The following is a 14,223-nucleotide window of genomic DNA, read 5'->3' as shown; positions in this document are numbered from 1 at the left end:
TCTTTTATTTTAAAAACATATTACTGCATTTTCTATCTGAAAATGTAATAATATTACAACAAAAATATTGCGACAAAATATAAATATAGTGGAACCTCGATAAAACGGACCCCAATATAACAGACATCGGATAAAACGCACTGTCAGGACTGAACAATGTGTCCTTAAATAGTTTCCATTTGTCACTTAAAATGCCGTTGACCAACTCTGTTAGTTCCAGAATTGGCCGCTGTTGTTTACTGGCGCTGTGGCGCAATGCAGGCAGAGAAGTGGACTGACGTATTTCCAGGTCACAGATATACAGTATTACTAGATCCAATTCCAAAAGACGTGCCTATGTGCCGGTCATGTTGAATGTGGCACATTGATGTATATAGAGTGGCATGGCTGTGGCGTTAACTCTGAGGAGTACAAAACACAAATCTTTGAAATCTGTAACATGCTATTTTTGTTACAGTAACAGTTTTTTTGCAAGCTGTTGGCCTTTGGCAACAGATTTGTAACTAGGAAGCACACTAATTCCTTGCAGCTCATGAACGCGACTCGCCTGTGATAAGTACTCCACGTCAACAATGTCACCATGACCAAGCACACCGGTGTGGTAGGTTTGGATAAAATGTGACACTTTCAAACATTTTTTTTTTACATTTTTTACAACAGTTTTTTTAAAGTATTTATTTACATTAATTTAGTACTGTACTGGGTGTTTTAGACCAAGAAAAAGCCCACAAAACAATAATTTTGTGCTGTACAGTAATATGGGTCCATATGGCCTCAAAAAAAAAAAAGTGCTTCAATCTGGACAATTGGCTATATCAAACGACCCCCCCACCACTATTAGTCCATTCTATTGAGGTTCCACTGTATACTACAATTGTAGGAAAATAGTACAAAAATATTAAAAACAATAGGAAAAAAATATTTTAACAATACAAAATTACTATTATGTCACTGATGGTGTAGTGGTGCATTTGCCTCACTTCAGTGCAATCAGCGTGGGTTCAGTTCCCACTCAGTAACGGTGTGAATGTGAGTGCGTGTCTATATGTCTCCTGCGACTGACTGGTAACCAGGGTGTTCTCAGCCTTTGGCCTGAAGTCACCTGGGATAGGTTCCAGCACCCCACGACCCTGAACAGGATAAGTGGTATTGAAAATGGATGGATGGAAGGTGAATGGAAATTACTATGAAAAAAATATTTGGAAATGCAACAAAAATACCACATGGAATTTTTTTTTTTTTAAAATGACATGTACAGTATATTTGTAAAAATACTGAAACATTGGAAAATATACAAAATATGACAAAAATATGTGGAAAATAAAACAAAATACCCTGCAAAAAAAAAATATTACAAAAAAATTGTGGAAAAATACAAAACACCAAAAATATAGGAAAGTACTGGAGCCTATCCCAGCTGACTCTGGGCCAGAGGCGGCATACACCCTGAACTGTTAGCCAGCCAATCGCAGGGCACATATAAACAAACGAACAACCATTCTAGTCTTCAATTAACCTACCATAAAAAAAAATAATTTGGGGGGGGGGGAAAAGTACCCCGGAGAAAACCCACGCAGGCTTGGGGAGAATGCAAACTCCACACAGATGAGGCTGGATTTGAACCCAGGTCCTCAGAATGGTGAGGCAGATGTGCTAACCAGTCGTCCACCGTGCTCTCACCGTCCAAAATACTCGAAAAAGCAGTAATATTCCAAAAATGGTCAAATATATATATACATATATATATATACATATATATATATACAAAGAAAACAAAATATGAAAATATGATCCCTGCCTGAGCTTATCATAGTGGAGGGGTTTTTGTGTCCCAGTGATCCCCCTTCTCATGGGCTCCCCACTTGTGGGAGGGGCCATAGGGCTCGGGTGCAGTGTGAGCTGGGCGGTGGCCGAAGGCGGGGACCTTGGTGATCCAATCCCCGGCTAGAGAAGCTGGCTCTAGGGACGTGGAATGTCACCTCTCTGGCAGGAAGGAGCTGGTGTGTGAGGTAGAGAAGTTCCGACTAGACAGTCGGTCTCACCTCCACAGCTCGTGCTCTGGTACCTACAGTATTCTCTCGAGAGGGGTTAGACTCTCTCCCACTCTGGAGTTGCCCACGGTGAGAGGTGTCGAGCACTGGTGAGGTCTGGAAGGGTGTGATTGGGAGAATCTGTCAGAATCCCCTGTCAGAAGGAGTTTCAACTCCCACCTCCGGCAGAACTTCACCCACGTCCTGGGGAAGACGGGAGACATTGAATCCAAGTGGATCATGTTCCGCACTTCCATTGCTGAGGTGGCCGACTGGAGCTGTGGCCCAAAGGTGGTCGGTGCCTGTCGTGGCGGAAACCCCGAACCCGTTGGTGGACACTAGCGGTGAGGGATGCAGTCAAGCTGAAGAAGGAGTCCTATTGGGCATTGTTGGCCTGTGGGACTCCTGAGGCAGCTGATTTGTACCGGTGGGCCAAGGGGAACGAAGCTTTGGTGGTCGCTGAGGCAAAAACTCGGGCTTCGAGGAAATTCTGGTCCACCATCCAGTGTCTTAGGAGGGGTTCCGTTGGTTTCATCAAGCTGTGATCTCCAACTCTCACTGGAGCGATTTGCAGCCGAGTGTGAAGCGGTTGGGATGAAGACCAGCACCTCCAAATCTGAGACCATGGTCCTCAGTCGAAAAAGGGTGGCATGCCCTCTCCAGGTTGGGGATGAGATCCTGCCCCAAGTGTAGGAGTTCAAGTATCTTGGGGTCTTGTTCACGAGTGAGGGAAGAATGGAACCGGAGATCAACAGACAGATCGGTGCAGCGTCTGCAGTGATGCAGACTTTGTATCAATCCCTTGTGGTGAAGAAGGAGCTTAGCCGAAATGCGGAGCTCTCAATTTACTGGCCAATCTACGTTCCTACCCTCACCTATGGTCACGAGCTGCGGTTTGTGACCGAAAGAACACGATCCTGGATACAAGTGGCCGAAATGCAGAGTGTCCGGGCTCGCCCTGAGAGATCGGGGGAGAAGCTCAGTCATCCAGGTGGGGGAGTCGAGCCAGTGCTCCTCCGCATTGAGAGGAGCCAGGTGGCTCGGGCATCTGATTAGGATGCCTCCGAGATGCTTCCCTGGTAAGGTGTTACAGGCATGTCCCACCGGGAGGAGACCCCGGGGACGACCCAGGACACACTGGAGAGACTATGTCTCCCGGTAGGCCTGGGAATGCCTCAGAGTCCCGCCCACGAAGACCTGGATGAAGTGGCTGGGGAGAGGGAAGTCTTGGCTTCCCTGGTAAAGTTACTGCCTCCGCGACCCGACCTCGGATAAGCGGAAGATCATCGATGGATGGATGGCTGAAAATATGATAAAAAGTTCTTTATGCATGTATATTATAAAAACTACAAAAAAATATTGCAACAAAACATTTGAAAATATAGCAAAAATACTAAAGTATAAAAATATTGCAAACAAATACAGTGAGTACGGAAAGTATTGAGACCCCTTTAAAATGTTCTGTTATATTGCATACATTTGATAAAATCATTTAAATTATTTTTTTTCCTTCAATAATGTACACACAGCATCCCATATTGACAGAAAAATCGTAATTGTTGGAATTTTTGCAGATTTATTAAAAAATAAAAAAATGAAACATCACACAGCCATAAGTATTCAGACCCTTTGCTCAGTATTTTGTAGAAGCACCCTTTTGAGCTAATAAAACCATGAGTCTTTTTGGGAATTATGCAACAAGTTTTTTCCACCTGGATTTTGGGATCCTCTCCAGTTCTGTCAGGTTGGATGGTGAACGTTGGTGGGCAGCCATTTTCAGGTCTCTCCAGAGATGCTCAATTGGGATTAAGTCAGGGTTCTGGCTGGGCCTTTCAAGAACAGTCACGGAGTTGTGCTGAAGCCACTCCTTCGATATTTTAGCTGTGTGCTTACGGTCATTGTGTGTCAGGTGAACCTTCGGCCCAGTCTGAGGTCCTGAGCATTCTCAAGAAGGTCCTCGTCCAGAATATCCCTGTACTTGGCCACATTCATCTTTTCTTTGATTGCAGCCAGTCTCCCTGTCCCTGCAGCTGAAAAACACCCCCACAGCATAATGCTGCCACCACCATGCTTCACTGTTGGGACTGTATTGGACAGGTGATGAGCAGTGCCTGGTTTTCTCCACACATGCCGCGTAGAATTAAGGCCAAAACGTTCTATCTTGGTCTCATCAGACCAGAGAATCTTATTTCTCACCATCTTGGAGTCCTTCAGGTGTTTTTTAGCAAACTCAATGCAGACTTTCATGTGTCTTGCGCTGAGGAGAGGCTTCCGTCGGGCCACTCTGCCATAAAGCCCCGACTGGTGGAGGGCTGCAGTGACGGTTGACTTTCCAAAACTTTCTCCCATCTCCCGACTAAATCTCTGGAGCTCAGCCACAGTGATCTTTGGGTTCTTCTTTACCCCTCTCACCAAGGTGCTTCTCCCCGATTGCTCAGTTTGGCTGACGGCCAGCTCTAGGAAGGGTTCTGGTCGTTCCAAACCTCTTCTATTTAAGGATTATGACAGCCACTTTGCTCTTAGGAACCTTAAGTGCAGTAGAATTTTTTTTGTAACCTGGGCCAGATCTGAGCCTTGCCAAAATTGTCTCTGAACACTTCAGGCAGTTCATTTGACTTCATGATTCTCATTTGCTCTGACATGCACTGTGAGTCGTAAGGTCTTATATAGACAGGTGTGTGGCTTTCCTAATCAAGTCCAATCGGTATAATCAAACACAGCTGGACTCCAATGAAGGTGTAGAACCATCTCAAGGATGATCACAAGATATGGACAGCACCAGAGTTAAATGTATGAGTGTCACAGCAAAGGGTCTGAATACTTATGGATGTGTGATCTTTCAGTTTTTTTTTTTTTAAATAAATCTTCTAAAATGTCAACAATTCTGTTTTTTTCTGTCAATATTGGGTGGTGTGTGTACATTAATTAGGAAAAAAATGAAATTATTTCAGCAAATGGCTGCAATATAACTTTAAGGGGGTCTGAATACTTTCCGTACCCACTGTCTGTCAAAAATACAAAAAAATCTTGTGCTCCATAGTGTCCACTTTGTTGCACCAGATCATCAGTCTCGTTGGTTAAAATGTGCCTCTTTGTGGTGTAGTAAATACCTGAGACCGTTCCTCTCCTTGATTTTTGTTGGATTTTGAACTTTCCCATCAAGCTGAAAAGTAAAGGGAGTGAAGCATGAAGCTACTAGAGTGAAGCTCGCCCTGTCCCCTTCGCAGCCGTTTCACCCTTGCCCCAGCTAACGAACTGCTAAGTGTCCAGACGTCATCCAGCCTGACGACTTACGGCCTAAATGGCGCTCAACGGACAGATAGATGGCACGCAAGGCGCTAATGGCAGCTATACAATATGCTAAATGCTATTTAGCAGACACTTCTATCCAAAACGACTCCATGTGGTGCATTGAGTGCTTTTATTTTTAGACTTAGACGGCCCAGGGAAGAAATATGCTCCGTTACGACTTTTATGCCAGATCACTTAAGCGCACGCATGGTCACATCACATGACCTCGAAATGGACCAATCGCGCTGCTTTATAGTGCAAAAAAAAAAAGTTGAAAACAATGCAACCTGTTCAAAAGAAAATAGAAATTGGAGACAAATATTTGAATAATAAATACAAAAATACAACCAAAAAAAAACAAAAAATAAAGTATTACATAAAAATAAAACATTTTGACAAAAAAGATCACAACAAAAGCACTACAATCTTCTTCTTCTTCTTTTCCTTTCGGCTTTTCCCGTTAGGGGTCGCCACAGCGAGTCATCCTTTTCCATGTAAGCCTATCTCCTGCATCCTCCTCTCGAACACCAACTGCCATCATGTCTTCCCTCACGACATCCATCAACCTTCTCTTTGGTCTTCCTCTAGCTCTCTTGCCTGGCAGCTCCATCCTCATCATCCTTCTACCAAAATACTCACTATTTCTCCTCTGGACGTGTCCAAACCATTGAAGTCTGCTCTCTCTTTGTCTCCAAAACATCGAACCTTGGCTGTCCCTCTGATGAGCTCATTTCTAATTTTATCCAACCTGGTCACTCCAAGAGCGAACCTCAACAACTTCATTTCCGCCACCTCCAGCTCTGCTTCCTGTTGTCTCTTCAGTGCCACGGTCGCTAATCCATACATCATGGCTGGCCTCACCACTATTTTATAAACTTTGCCCTTCATCCTAGCAGAGACTCTTCTGTCACATAACACACCTGACACCTTCCTCCACCCGTTCCAACCTGCTTGGACCCGTTTCTTCACTTCCTGACCACACTCACCATTGCTCTGGACGGTTGACCCCAAGTATTTAAAGTCCTCTACCCTTGCTATCTCTTCTCCCTGTAGCCTCATTCTTCCCCCACCACCCCTCTCATTCATGCACATATATTCTGTTTTACTTCAGCTAATCTTCATTCTTCTTCTTTCCAGTGCATGCCTCCATCTTTCTAACTGTTCCTCCAGCTGCTCCCTGCTTTCACTGCAGATCACAATGTCATCTGCAAACATCATGGTCCACGGGGATTCCAGTCTAACCTCATCTGTCAGCCTATCCATCACCACTGCAAAAAGGAAGGGGCTCAGGGCTGATCCCTGATGCAGTCCCACGTCCACCTTAAATTCTTCTGTCACACCAACAGCACACCTCACTGCTGTTCTGCTGCCCTCGTACATGTCCTGTATTATTCTAACATACTTCTCTGCCACTCCAAACTTCCGCATGCAGTACCACAGTTCCTCTCTGGGTACTCTGTCATAGGCTTTATCTAGATCCACAAAGACACAATGTAGCTCCTTCTGACCTTCTCTGTACTTTTCCATCAACATCCTCAAGGCAAATAATGAATCTGTGGTACTCTTTCTAGGCATGAAACCATACTGTTGCTCGCAAATACACACTTCTGTCCTGAGTCTAGCCACCACAACTCTTTCCCATAACTTAATTGTGTGGCTCATCAACTTTATTCCTCTATAGTTGCCACAGCTCTGCACATCACCTTTGTTCTTAAAAATGGGCACCAGTACACTTTCCCTCCATTCCTCAGGCATCTTCTCACGCACTAGAATTCTATTGAACAAGCTGGTCAAAAACTCCACAGCCACCTCTTCTAGATGCTTCCATACCGCCACAGGAATGTCATCAGGACCAACTGCCTTTCCATTTTTCATTCTCTTTAATGCCTTTCTAACTTCCCCTTTACTAATCATTGCCACTTCCTGGTCCACCACACTTGCCTCTTCTACTCTCCCTCCTCTATCATTTTCCTCATTCATCAACTCCTCGAAGTATTCCTTCCATCTAGCTAGCACACTGCTGGCACCAGTCAACATATTTCCATCTCTATCCTTAATCACTTTCCTGTACTGTGAGGTTCCACCACCAAGTCTCCTTCTCTCCTTTCCTGCCAGAAGATACACCAAGTACTCTCCTGCCTGCTTCTCTGATCACCTTGGCTGCAGTGGTCCAGTCTTCTGGAAGCTCCTCGCGTCCACCGAGAGCCTGTATCACCTCTTCCCGAAAAGCTGCACAACACTCATCCTGTCTCAGCTTCCACCACATGGTTCTCTTCTCTGCCTTTGTCTTCCTAATTTTCCTCCCCACCACCAGAGCCATCTTACACACAACAAAAGCACTACAATACTTGTTGGTATCCTTCTGCCTTGAGAGAATGGATTTCTGCACCGGTACAAGTCATGCTAGCTTGTTTTGGCGACTACAGAGTCCTATCTGAGATCTGCAGGTCTTGTTGCAGTAGTTGCAAGGGAAACCTTTGAGTTCATTCAGTCTTGTGGCTTCTACAGTGGCTCTTTGTGGGTTTCGCTCAGGTTTCATCGTCCATTGCTCTTCTCTCCATTCCTCCTCCTTTTTTAACCTCGACTCTGACAATGGCTCTCCATCTGTTGTGGTCAGCAGCAGCGTCATCCCAATCTGTCGGGTCGATATGCCCTCCCTTCAAGGCTCTCTTGCAGGCATCTTTATCTCGGAGACGCAGCGAAATAAAAAATATATATATAGACGACAAAAAACATTTCACAATATTACAAAAATATCACAACAAAAGTATTACAAAATGAACAAATTACAATTAAAAATAGAAAACTAATCAAAAAATACTACATAAATATACAAATTAATGAAAAACACGACAAGGCAAGTTTATTGATATAGCGCATTCCATACACAAGGTAACTCACATCATGTAAAGCACATTGCTTTACATGATTAAAATTTTAAAAGAAAATGAATCTAAAAACAGTACAGAAAATAAAATACAGCTTACTAAAATAATGTACAGTGCAAGAAAGATTTATTTATTTATTTTTATTTTTTAAAGGAAAATGCTGTAAAATGCGCAATTGCAAGCATGAGGGGAAAAAATAGTTTGGACTTAAAAACATTCACACTTGGGGCTGACTTCACATCTGTTGGCAGCTTATTCAATTTGTGTGCAGCATAGAGCTAGATGCTGCTTCACCATGTTTGGTTTGAACTCTGGGCTCCACTATCTGACATTCGTCTGTAGATCTCAAAGCCTTACTGGGTTTATAAGCCATTAGCATTTCTTCAATGTATTCAGGACTTAAACCATTCGATGATTTGTAGACCACTAGCAGAACGTACGTACATCTATTCTATAGCTGACTGGGAGCCAGTGCAAAGACTTTAGAATTGGGGTAATACTGTGTACTCAGATTTCTTTGTCCTGGTCAGAATGCAAGCTGCAGCGTTCTGAATGAGATGCAGCTGTTTAATGCTCTTTTGGGGGAGTCCAGTCAGAAGACCATTAGATTAGTCAAGTCTATTAGGAGCTAAAAGTATGGATGCGCTTCTCCTGGTCTGTTTGGAACATGCAACCCTTAACTCTCTATATTTTTTCCAGTTGGTACAAGGCTCTTTCGTGATTGATTTGATGACTGCTGAAAGTCAGGTCAGAATCGATCAGCACATCAAGGTTTCGGACATGGTTTGTGGTTTTTAAAGAGAGTGACTCCAGGTATTTACGAACAGCAAAGCTCTTTTGTTGTAGTTTAATTTAAAGGGAATTTTGGTTCATGCAGTTATTTGTTTAAGACAGTGACACAACACCTCAATTGAACTGTAGACATCAGGAGACTGCTAGATAAAACTGTCAGCTGCATAGCTATGATAGTCAACAAAGTTATGAGTAATTTGAACCAAGGGTAGCATACTGTATATAGAGTGAACAAAAGGGATTCAAGAACTAACCCTTGAGGGAACCCATATGGGACAACTGTCTGATTTGGTGCTGCTACAAAAAAAGGACAAACTCCAACTGCAACGGACAATCAAAACTGCTGAAAAGATTGTCGGTAGACCCCCTACCCACCCTTAAGGACTTGCACGCTGCCAGAACTAAGACAAGAGCATGCAAAATCCTCTTGGACCCTCCACATCCTGGTCAATACTGGCCACTCATGCCAGCATCTGCACCACTTGCACACTGACAGAAGTAACATTTGCACAATCAACATTGTCCCAGATTATCATGTTACTAGTCACTTCAAACTGCATACACTCCTTGATGTCTCGGCGCCCTTTGCACAATGGTCATTGCACTGGACTATTGCTATGTTACTCACTCAAACTGATGCTAGAGGACTTTGCATCTTTTTGTACAATTGTACCGGCATTACCAGATAACTAGCAACCCTTTATTGCTCAGTGATTGTTTTTGTCAATGTCTTTATGTCTCAAAAGTGTTCTCTGTCTGTTGTCGTACTAGAGCGGCTCCAACTACCGGAGACAAATTCCTTGTGTTTTTTGGACATACTTGGCAAAATAAAGATGATTCTGATATGTCATTGCCGTTCGATCAGATTGAAAACTTCCAGTGGTCATGAAATAATTCCTTTCCTCCAAGTAAGACCTGAACCATTTTTTGGACTGTTCCATTGAATCCTTCCCAAGTTTCGAACATGTTCAACAGTACATTATGATCTTTTGTATGAAAGAGCCGCACTGAGATCCAATAAGACAAGAACTGTCACCTTTCCTGAGTCAGTGTTCAACCTTATAACATTTAGCACTATGATAAGAGCTGATTCTGTACTGTGATGATGTCAGAAACACAGTCACGGGGAGAAAATGCAAACTCCAAACAGGCGGGGCCGGGATTTGAACCCCAGTCCTCAGAACTGTGAGGCTGATGTGCTAACCAGTTGGCGACCGTGCCGACACCACTAGTTCTAAATGATTCCAATTAAAAAAATCTGTTCATGAAAAAATTATACAGGTAATCACAACAGCCCTGGGGCTTTTTTTGTGAGGTCTCAAGTGCTACACACACACACACACACGTTATTTGTTTTAAAACATAATTATCAAGCCTTAGAGAATGTAAGAGTTGTTGAGTGTTAATTGCATTAATCTGTGATAAACCACTTAAGAGGCACTCCTAGGATTAAGTATATCACTTGTTTGGGACAGCTTTTTATGACGTTGCTTCCGGAAATTGACTTTAAGCTTCAGACTGCATATTAGTATTTATTTATTTATTTTTGGGATATTTGGAGAAAAAGAAATGCCTTCCTCCAGGAAGACAAACTGTACAAAGGACAAAAGTTTTCTTTGAAGAAACATTCAGCTTTATCGTTTGTATATGTTTGCTATTTTCAACAACCATTAAGGCCAAACAAAAGTGGCACATGGCAGGTGGTTCTTGTACCAGAGCTTGAATCAAGTCATTGCTTTGCAAGTCAGAAGTAGGTCTCAAGTCTTTGCCTTCAAGTCCCAAGTCGAGACAGGCAAGTCCCGAGCAGGGTAGGGTACACCCTGAACTGGTCTCCAGCTAATCGCAGGCCACACATATAGACAAACAACCATTCGCACACATTCACAGCTATGGGCAATTTAGAGTTTTCAATTAACCTTGCATGTTTTTAGGATGTGGGAGCAAACCGGAGTACCCGGAGAAAACCCACGCAGGCACAAGGAGAACATGCAAGCTCCACACAGGGGAGGCCGGATTTGAACCCAGGTCCTCAGAAATGTGAGGCACATGTGGTAACCAGTCAGCCCCATGCCGCCCAAGATAATATTACATTTAATATATTTTGAAATCCATACTCATCAAAACAAATTTGATAAACAAGTTCATTGAACCTTCATCACAAAACTAGGACTGATCAAAATTTTTGCACCTTCAAAGTCGATCGTCAAGAGCGAGGGGCCCCTTCAAAACCGATCGATAGTAAGTTTTCAGTTATTCTATGAAAATACAATGCTTTTACCTTTTCTCACTTTACTTCTAAAGTAAAATTAAACATACCTGTAACAAATTATAATTTGCATCCTGTAGTGCTGCAATTAGTAAATAGAGTATCCTACTGACATTTGTATCAAATAATCAAGTACACTGTATTCAGATAAAATGCATATCTTTTTTGCTTGCTTAAAGAGCAAAGCAAGAAAAAAAATTAGACATTTCACTTAATGAACAACCAACTGGTTTACGCTTTTAGATCCTTTTTTAATTCACATTGTGCATGTAGCAGGAAACTGCATTCTTGTTCACAAACATTTCTAGTGAGGCAATTTCACACAAATAAAAATTTCAGTTTAAACTCTGCTTTTCTTGTGCATATCAAAAACAAAAGACATTTGAAAAAAGAAGAACAGAAGTTTGTCATCTTGTTATAAAGGCACAATTTTATCCAACTGTGGTATCTCAGTTCTAATGAACAAGAAGCCCAGACAGCGCGTGGCCTGCTCGCTGTGAAACTTACTGCTTGCGTGATGGCTCATAAATCTATCTGCTAATGGTAACTAAAACAATCATATGTGACGTCAATCAATTGCTGCCCCATAACATGTCAAGAGGACCAGTCAATGTGGGGGTTAAGTAATTTCAACCAAGGGATCCCTAAAATAAGGTCATAATTCATAGCGTCAAAAACATGAAAACTAATGCGTGCAGAGTGAGAATCAGGAAATGTTAATGTGAGTGTTTGGGTGCTATGAGTGATCTTGGCCATAAAACTGCCGTCTGCAGCATAAGCGTTGCGGTAGAGTCTTACTTGAAAGGTTCTAAGGTGCATACGTCTAACGAGGAGGGAGTTGAGTAAATTTGCGTCAGAACCAGAGTCAATCAATACAGATGTATGAATCTTTTGATCTGGAGAGCATAGTGTTACTTTAGGAAGAACCTGGGTAGGTTCTTCCTTAATGATATTTAGACTCACCGCTTCCATGCCCTTGTTACCGGCACCGGCAACTTTGATGTGACATTGGCTGACGGAATGACCCAACTGCCTGCAGTAGAAGGACCGCCCTTCCCTCAGCCGGCGTTGACGTTCCTCAGGGCAGAGACGGAACCTGCCCATTTGAATGAAACCTGGATTCATCTGTGGTGACGCTAGCCAGTGGGTTCTGTCATGAACGGAACAAAGGACAGGACCCAAAATACACGACTCCAATTCAAATGGACAGTTTCAAAAAGAGAGGTTTAATAAACGGGCAGAGGTTGGTACACAGGCAGGCAATCCGAAAAGGCAACAGTATCCAAAAAAACGTGAGGCAAAAAGCCAAGGTCAATCATCAGAACAACATCTAGGCTTACTATGAGCCAGTGACATGGAAACGGAATGCTGGAACGTGACAACACGGTACAACAAACTGGCAACTAGTAAGAATGAGACACGAGGTTAAATGCAAGGGGTAATTAAGGTAAACGAGGCACAGGTGGGGAAGATGCTCTCAGGAACAGGTGTGAATGAGAGAGGGGGAAGACAACCAAAACACACACCCATGCCACTCTGTTGCCAAAAATTGCACTACAAATATTAAATATTGTCACAGCGGTATAAGCAGTCATTAATGCCTCAACAGGCAATATACTGCCAATCAAGTTTTCAGTTGATTAAGAAAATGTGCTAAGTAGCAACATTAATGACAACATGACAAGAGGCTCATAGTAACCTGTGTTGAGTCAAGACTCGTACTACTTTTTCTTTAAAAGCTGCTTTGTCAACATGTTCAATAGCTGCATCTCTTACAATAGCAGTGCTATACTATATATAATGTGAGCATACTTGCGCCTTATTCATATTTGTATTTGCTTTGTTGCCTTTCTTGCGACTTTATACAAATAAGACATACCGGCTCGTTGGTCGTTCATGTGGCTTGAATCCAAAATGTTCCCAAATCGTCGCGGTGGCTTTTGGCTTTGGAACTAATTCCATTTATGCCGCTCGATTTTCTGTAACTGCAGCTACCGGCTCGCTGTCAGAAAACGTAGCTTCGTGTACGCTAGCGCCCGCATTTCATACGCGCGCACACAGACACGCAGTCAGTTGGAGGGTCCCTGCTCTTCGCTATCACTGATTGGTTTAGAGACCACGATGAAACCCATCGTGTGTCTGCTTTCGAGTTGCCGAAATGTTTTTTTCTTAGTCAAATAACTGGGCAGCAGTACGCACCCTGTTTTGTTTTTTTCCCCTCCCCCTTTCTGTTTCATTTGCCCACCGGCCCACCGGGCATATCCCTCCGGTCTCCCCGTGCGCCAGTCTGCCCTTGGTTGAAACTAAAGTTTGCAGGCAGCACTTGAGACTCAAATGCAGTGGAATGTAAGTCTGCTTAAGTCTGTTAAAACAAGACATTACTTATATATATCCATCCATCCATTTTCTGTACCGCTTATCCTCACTAGGGTCGCGAGCGTGCTGGAGCCTATCCCAGCTATCTTCGGGCTGGAGGCGGGGTACACCCAGAACTGGTCGCCAGCCAATCGCAGGCCACACATATAAACAAACAATCATTTGCACTCACATTCACACCTATGGGGAATTTAGAGTATTCAGTTAACCTACCATGGATGTTTTTGGGTTGTGGGAGGAAACTGGAGTACCCGGAGAAAACCCACATAGGCGCGGAGAGAACATGCAAATTCCACACAGGCAGAGTTGGGTCCTCAGAACTGTGACGCAGTTGTGCTAACAAGTCGCTCAACGTGCCTATACAATATATATATATATGTGTATATATATCTATTTTTTTTTTTTGCTCTGCCACAATAACATAATAATTTTAAATATATATAATATAAAAAATATAGGCGGCACGGTGGAAGACTGGTTAGAGCGTCAGCCTCACAGTTCTGAGGACCCGGGTTCAATCCCCGGCCCCGCCTGTGTGGAGTTTGCATGTTCTCCCCGTGCCTGCGTGGGTTTTCTCCGG

At 43.2% G+C, this 14,223-nt stretch overlaps 1 long non-coding RNA gene across 1 annotated transcript in view; it reads right to left on the bottom strand.

Moving 5' to 3' along the window:
* The window catches only part of LOC133474560 (uncharacterized), a 61,285-nt gene extending 47,886 nt beyond the window's left edge, over positions 1-13,399 (bottom strand). The window contains exons 1-2 of the long non-coding RNA XR_009787551.1: positions 13,147-13,399; positions 12,231-12,417 (exon numbers count right to left, since the gene is read on the bottom strand). This is a non-coding gene — a long non-coding RNA (uncharacterized LOC133474560). The remainder of the gene's footprint in view (positions 1-12,230; positions 12,418-13,146) is intronic.
* Between the last annotated feature and the right edge of the window lie 824 nt (positions 13,400-14,223).

This window comes from Phyllopteryx taeniolatus, chromosome 3 (assembly GCF_024500385.1).
Source record: "Phyllopteryx taeniolatus isolate TA_2022b chromosome 3, UOR_Ptae_1.2, whole genome shotgun sequence".
In the NCBI taxonomy this organism is placed as follows: Eukaryota; Metazoa; Chordata; class Actinopteri; order Syngnathiformes; family Syngnathidae; genus Phyllopteryx; species Phyllopteryx taeniolatus.
This window is presented reverse-complemented; position numbering and strand designations above follow the sequence as displayed.